This window comes from Peromyscus leucopus, chromosome 8b (genome assembly GCF_004664715.2).
Source record: "Peromyscus leucopus breed LL Stock chromosome 8b, UCI_PerLeu_2.1, whole genome shotgun sequence".
NCBI classification, from domain to species: domain Eukaryota; kingdom Metazoa; phylum Chordata; class Mammalia; order Rodentia; family Cricetidae; genus Peromyscus; species Peromyscus leucopus.
Window position 1 is genome coordinate 20,530,990 of NC_051086.1, and position 7,245 is coordinate 20,538,234.

Consider the following 7,245-nt stretch of genomic DNA (forward strand, 5'->3'; position numbering starts at 1 on the left):
ACAGAGACTGAGGTTCCTGGGCTACAAGAGACCTCATCTCAAAATCAATAAACCAAAACCAGCCAAGCAAACTTCCAAAAAAGGTGGAGTTTAACTTTAACATTGGGATCCCTTCATTCTTGGTCTTTACCTTTTAGCATCCCCACCCACCCCAAGGGAGATCTATGTAATTGCTTTGTACTTCTAGACCATGTCCAGCACTAACACAATGAGGACTACATGTAAGCAGTTTTAATTTTCTACTATCCATTCTTAAAGCAAACAGGTAAGAATACCCAAGAGATCGCTCAGCAGTTACATGTACTTGCTTCACAGTGAAGGCCAGACTGTGCACCAGTATCCACATAAGAAGACCAAACTCTAGGAATATCCAAATCCCAATGTTAAAGTGGGCAGGGGAAGACAGAAATTCCTGTGGTTTTCTGGCTTCCTGTCTGATAAAAAACTCAGGAAGCCTTGGTTCAGGGAGAGATCCTGACTCAAAGGAATAGGCAGAGTGATAGAGGAGGACACTAGATACCCTCATCTGTCCTGCATCTGCAGGTACCCACACCACATGCACACACATGTGCATCCACTCTCACTTGAATCCTCACACAAATAAATAAATGTCCATAATTAGAAGTGGGTGACATTACTTTTAAGAACAGACTTTCTTTAGTTCAGAGTGCATTGTGAGTCTGGTCATCTCAACACAGAGTAGATAGAAAATTCACTCAGAATAATCCACACTCTTTCATTGTAAGCATTGGGATTTCAATGTGCATTTTACATTTATAGCATATCTCAACCCTGACTGGCTACTTCACTGTACTCAACAGATACATGGGGCTAGGATCTATTAGATCCTGTGACCCACAGCACATCTCCCATGAGTCTTTGTTTATCTGTTTACAAAAGATTACATATGGTAACTTCACATTTTCTTCTTGGATAACATACTTTATTTAGATGGATGTGAAGTGTAAGGTAAAATAAATATAAGTGGTCTATTAAACCAATTCCCTATACATAGATATTTGGTTTTTTCAAATATGGTTGAAAGATGTATGTTTTATATCAAGCCTATGTGCATTTAAATGTTATTGAGGTTTGGAATTCTAGAGGTGAACTTGGCTTGTCAGAGAATGTGATACTTTTAAAAACACTATAACTATGAAACAGTAACATATTTTAAACAAATATAGCAGTAAGTGTATACCTAGATGCACATATTTTTAAAGGTAATTATCTTAGAAATCAAACAAATAAAATTTCTGAGACAGTGTCTCTTGTTCCTCATGCTGTCCCTGAAGTTCTTTTGTAGCTACTGATGACTTTGAACTTCTGATCCTTCTGCCTCTGTTCCTAAGTGCCAGGGATTACAGGTGTGGACCACCATGCTGTGTGTTGAACACAGGGTTGGGTCCATGTTGGACACTCTACTGTGTTACACTCCAGTCCCTAGAAATCTAAATGTTTATCTCAGCATGGTCCTTTCCATTTTGGTTTTGCTTTTCAAATTTGGCTGAAGAATCCTATTGAAGTGGGCGTGAGGCACAAACCTGCCAACAAGCAGTCGGGAGGCTGGGGCATGAGGAGCAGAGCAGAGCTGCAGACCAAACAAACAAACAAACAGGCAAACAACGACAACAAACACCCAAAGCAGAACCACATTAAGTAATTCATCCAGGCCAAGCAATTCTCACGAGTTTTCTGTTAGAATCCCAGCAATTTTTATGTTCATTCATCTCACCCTTTCTTCTCTCCCTGTTCTAGGAATCAGTGTCCTAACTGGGGGCCTCTACTCCATCTTGGTCTTCTAATAGTCCTTACTAGTCATGTGGTAGCCTAAGTATTCCAGCTTTCTCTTTAAGATTATCAGTCATGCAGAATGGTGGTGGCACACTCCTTTAATCCCAGTACATGGGAGGCAGAGGCAGGAGGATCTCTGTGAGTTCAAGGTTAGCCTGGTCTACAAACTGAGTTCTGGGACAGCCATGGTCGTTACACAGAGAAACCCTGCTTTGAAAAACAAAACAAAACAGAACAAAACAAAACAACAACAACAACAACAAAACCAACAAAAACAACCAACCAGCCAAACAACCAAACAAACAAAACAATTATCAATCAGATTCACCTACTCTGTTGTTGAGGACCTTTCAGCCATTTTCTAGGGGGACTGCCTTTCTAGCCTTTACCATCCCCTTCTGATCCTCTCTGTTTCAGCCACACTGGCTGGCTTCCTGTCTGCTTCTAGGACAGCCCAAGTTCTCCTCCTCCCTGCACCTATTCCATGCCTGTTCCCTTTTTTTACGATCCTTCTCTCTGATGGTTTGAAAACTTGCCTCATATCTTTCATTTTCCATTTTAAATTTGTTGTCTATAGCATAATCTGTTTATCCCTAGTCCAATTTATTTCTTGGGTAGCTTATTATGATCTACGACGACTCATACCAGAATTAGTCACTAATAGCATGCCATAGCTTAGGAGCCCACTCAATGCTTGACTCATAGTTGGTAAAATCAGGGTCTATGCTTGGACTGGAAGGATGAGCATAGGCCTGCTGCATTGCAAATCCAAGCTGTGCACCACAGATAGAGAGATTCATGGGATTTTCCCTCTAGGAAGTCAGAACACAGCAGGAATTCAAGTCCAAGCAAGGGATTGCAGCAAGACCCAGTGAGCAAGGAGCAGCCCTGTTGGGACACAGGGAGGAGTTCTTGACCTTGTCCTCCTTTTCTGTTTTCTCTGGAACCACAAATCCTCGGCCTTACCATTGCTTAAATTCAACAAACTCATGTGGAAGAAGGATGGTCAGATGGAGCAGTTGTTCAAAATAAATGAATTGGAGACATCATGGAATGATACACTTGACTGGTTCTAATGTAACCCAGATAAAACACATGGTAACTGAAGGCATTTCTACTGGTTGAGGAATATGTGTCTCAGTGAAGCTGTAGTGGGTAGCCATTCCAGCTTGGATCTGGAAGTTCCAACCCCCAATGAGACTCTGGCAACTGTCACACCTACGAGGTGGGGCCAGGGGAAGCGCTTGGAGACCCGAGAGCTGGATGGGCCAGCCAGCGCTCTCTCTGGGCGCTCGCTGTGTGCCGGGATGCTGAACGGTGAAGGTGGACTGTGCAGAGCTCCGGAGAACACGCTGGACTGCATACACCTTCCCAGACCTGCGACCTACCTTTCACTTAATTTGTGAGTTACACCATTAAATAAATATCCTTCTAACTACGTGGAGTGGTCAAAATAATTTCTCCAATAGAAGCCCTTGTGTTCATGGAATCTTCCACCCTTCCACAAGCTTGCTGATGTCATCATGAGATAATCTGTCCTTCTGGAGAGGGGGAGGACTGGAATTTAGCTTAGAAAACAACACCATGCTAATGAAAATGACCCTCCATCTTTGTAACAATGCACGCACAGTCTAGAGACTTGCCATTAAAATTACTTTATTCCGATTCCATAAGGGAGAAGGAAATCATTTCTCTTAGTTGGAGGGTACAGCCCATCATATGAGGAACACAAGGGCAGTTGAGTCAGACAGCTGATAGCATTGCACGTGTGTCAGGGACGTAGTCAGTAACACATGCTGTTGCTCAGTTGGCTTTTCATTGAGGAAAGACTGTAGCCCGGGCCACTCGTTTGTGTGTTTGTTTAATGCTTAAAATACTTACCATGGCTTTGGAGATCTGTCCTCACACCTCAGAGTAGTTGTCCCTCTTTTAGAGGAAATGACCTGTTCTCCCTGCATCCACACCAGGTGACTCAATATGTCCTGTAAACCCAGCTTTAAGGAAACAGATGCCTTCTTATGACCTCCAGAGGAATTCATATTTGTGACACACACACACACACACACACACACACACACACACACTAAATAATTTTTTTTCACAATTATAGAAAAGAGAATAGAGCTTCAAACTAAAAGCTTTTTCTTTCCACCCTGTTACTCTACCAAATACCTTAAGGAGTCTGGTGGATTCTTTCCATGCCATTTCAACATACCAACATATGTATGTAAATGTTTTGCCATTGAGTTGTGAAGATTTTACAAAAATGGGTTCCTGTGAAATGGGTTATTTTTTTCATTCATATTTCTTGAAAATATTGTAAGTCATATAGTACCAATAAATTTCTGATATTCTTCATAAATACACATTGATATTAAACAGATGGCCCTTGTGAAAAAACCTCATCCAAGACTATTTGGCGTACTACAGCATACACTTTATACAGGTGTTCCAGGCATCAGCTTAGGGCTCAGCAGCTGTGGGAGGCCTTGGAGGCCAGAGAGAATTATCCATAATGCATTGTAAGTATTTTAATCTCAACATGGACTAGATAGGCAAATCACTAAGAAATGCTCACATTCTTCCACCTTAAGTCTTGTGAATTCAGTGTACATTTTTCCATTTGTTACGCATAAAAGCCCCGAGTGAAGCCTTGTGTAGTCTCCTAAGGTGTGGCATGCTACTAGTGACCACTTTTGAGATAAGAGTTATTTTGTAATGACAGTAACTGGACTAGGGATTTGTTGTTATAGACAACAAATTTAACATTAGACAACATTTATAGACAACATTAGACAAATATAGACAACATTTAAGCTGGAGACTGAAAGATATGAGGCAGCTTTTCAAATCATCAGAGAGAAATGTTCCAGGAAACAGGACAGCCATGGAATAGGTGCCTGGACCAGGAGAAATCCTAGAAGCAGGCAGGAAGGCAGAAACATATAATATATGTTATAATCCAGGCTGTGGATAGAGCTCAATTTTAGAGGACTTTCCAGGCTTGCATGAAGCCCTGAATTGGATCTCCAGTACAACAGAAACCTAGGGAGGCTGCACACACCTGTGATCCAGCAGCAATGGAGGAATAGGGATCAGTTCACAATTGTCTTTGACTACAAGGGAATTTCAGGCCAGCCTGAATTACATCATGAGACCCTGTTTCAAAACAAAAAAGAAACACAAAAATACAACACCCAACTTAATACTGAAACGATTGTCCTAACTCCATTTAGTTATGCCTGTGTTATTAAATCCCTGTGACCCATCTGTCTTCCCCCACAATGAGTGTGGGGGCAGCATCTTACACCACATAGATGGTGATGGGCCAGAAGTTTCAGCTCCAAACAATTCTGTGACCTTGTCCTCAGTGTCTTAAGAAGATCATTCATCATTGGTTGGTTGTTAGTTTATTTGCTTATTTGATTTTCAGGAGTGAGTACAGCCTCAAAATTCATAATTGCTTCTAGAAACACTTGCTTGAACAACATATTGCCCTCTATTTGTTAGATGGGGAAGTAGTCATACACAGTGGGCTGGATGTATTCTTTCTTCTGTTCCACTCTGAGTACGGGCTGCTAGTAAACACGTATTAGAAAGATGTCAGTTGAAGGGCAGATCAGTGGGTACAATAAGAGCAGGTGTCCCTTCTGCTCTTGCTCCAGGGACTCCAGGTTTCTACAGTTGATTCTTCTTTCTGGAGCAGTTTATTCACCTGTAAATTGAGAGGGTTGGTCCAGGTGTTAACGGCTCTCCACTCTTTAGCCATCTCCAAAGCAGCATGGTCCCCAGGCCTAGAGTCACACCTCAAGTGAATATCTTTGCTGCAGCTTCAGACACAGCCCAGGAGCACATTAGCAATGCTCCCGCCCACTGATGTTCTCCTCTAGTCTGTTTGTATCAGTGAGTAGATGCTATCTAGTAGGTGGATTGGGGAACTGGAGAGACTCAATTTTCACACAGAACAGGTGAATGTGTGGCTGGGAAATAAGGATGGAGTTGTAAGAGAGACTCCTCTTTATCCATAAATAGCTCTGGAAATATCTCTCAGCAGCAGAGGACTGGAAGAAGAAACTGTGACAAGAAGTTTCCACTCTCTCTTAGGTAACAGGTAAGCTGGGTCTTCTACAGACTCATGCTGGAGAGAAGCAATCAGGATAGTGGTCCTTGGAGTTTCTGTACCATGTGGAAGTACATATGGGATGATGTGGGATTGTATGGGGGACATTAGGATAATGGGGCAGGGGGGAGGCACAGTGGAGTCTCTAGACATTAGGGCAACTTAGCATCCAATACAGTTCTGTGGATTCTTGGAAAGTGGGTCCTCATTTAAATGGAATGGACTTTCATAGACGAGTTATTAAAGCCTTCTTAAGCAAAGTTAACATGAGAAATGAGAAAAAAGCTGTAGAAAAGAGTTTCTTATTCTTGGATTAAGCCCCAATTATTTAGGCCAGTGTCTATAAGTAAATATGTAATATTATACAATAATAAGGAAATGAGGCCAGAGAGATGAGGGCATAGATATGTTTGCTGTGATGTTCATTGACTTTATGTTGGTTTGAAAATTAGGGAATTTTGTAAGAAATGTCTTGTATGCAGTGTGAAGAATATCAATTGGCTGTACGCACTTGAGGTTTTGCCTTACAAGGTGAGGTAGCCAAGGGCAGAAGTAACTAAATTTTGCTTTATTTGGTGTGTTGGAGGGAAAGGGAGTGGTCAGTTCAGGAAGATAAGCAGCTTTGAGAAAGTCTATGTAAGCCAGATAGGCCAAGCTAAAGTTGCATCATACCTGCCACAAAAGCTCCCTCGGCTTGCTCTATGCTTTCTTTGTTGTTTTTCCTTCTGTTTATGTGTTCACCACCCAGGATAAGAGTGTATTCTATATTTTCTATATTTTATAAACAAGTCTCTATTTCCTAGATAGATGCAAGCTACACGAGACCAGAGGTCTTTGGTTCACTAATGGTCTAGATTCATAGAATCAGATGTATTCCCCTGAAGACAGGGAACAAATATATGAAGTGATTAAAATTTTAATATTATATTTGTATTTATTACAGTAATTTGGATACCTTGTAATTTTATAAATATATGATTTTATGTGATACATATACACAGTGGAGTACTACTCACCAGAGAAAAACAATGACATCATGAGGTTTGCAGGCAAATGGATGGATCTAGAAAAAATCATCCCGAGTGAGGTAACACAGACTCAGAAAGACAAACATGGTATGTACTCACTCATAGGTGGATACTAGATATAAAACAAAGGATGACTAGACTGCTACTCACAACTCCAGGGAGGCTACCTAGTAAAGAGGACCCTAAGAAAGACACAGGGATTGCCCAACATCAGGGAAATGGATGAGATCTACATGAGTAAACTGGACGTGGGGGCGGGGGTAATGAAGGGCAAGGGTGAGGGTAAGAGAGCTTAGGGGAGCG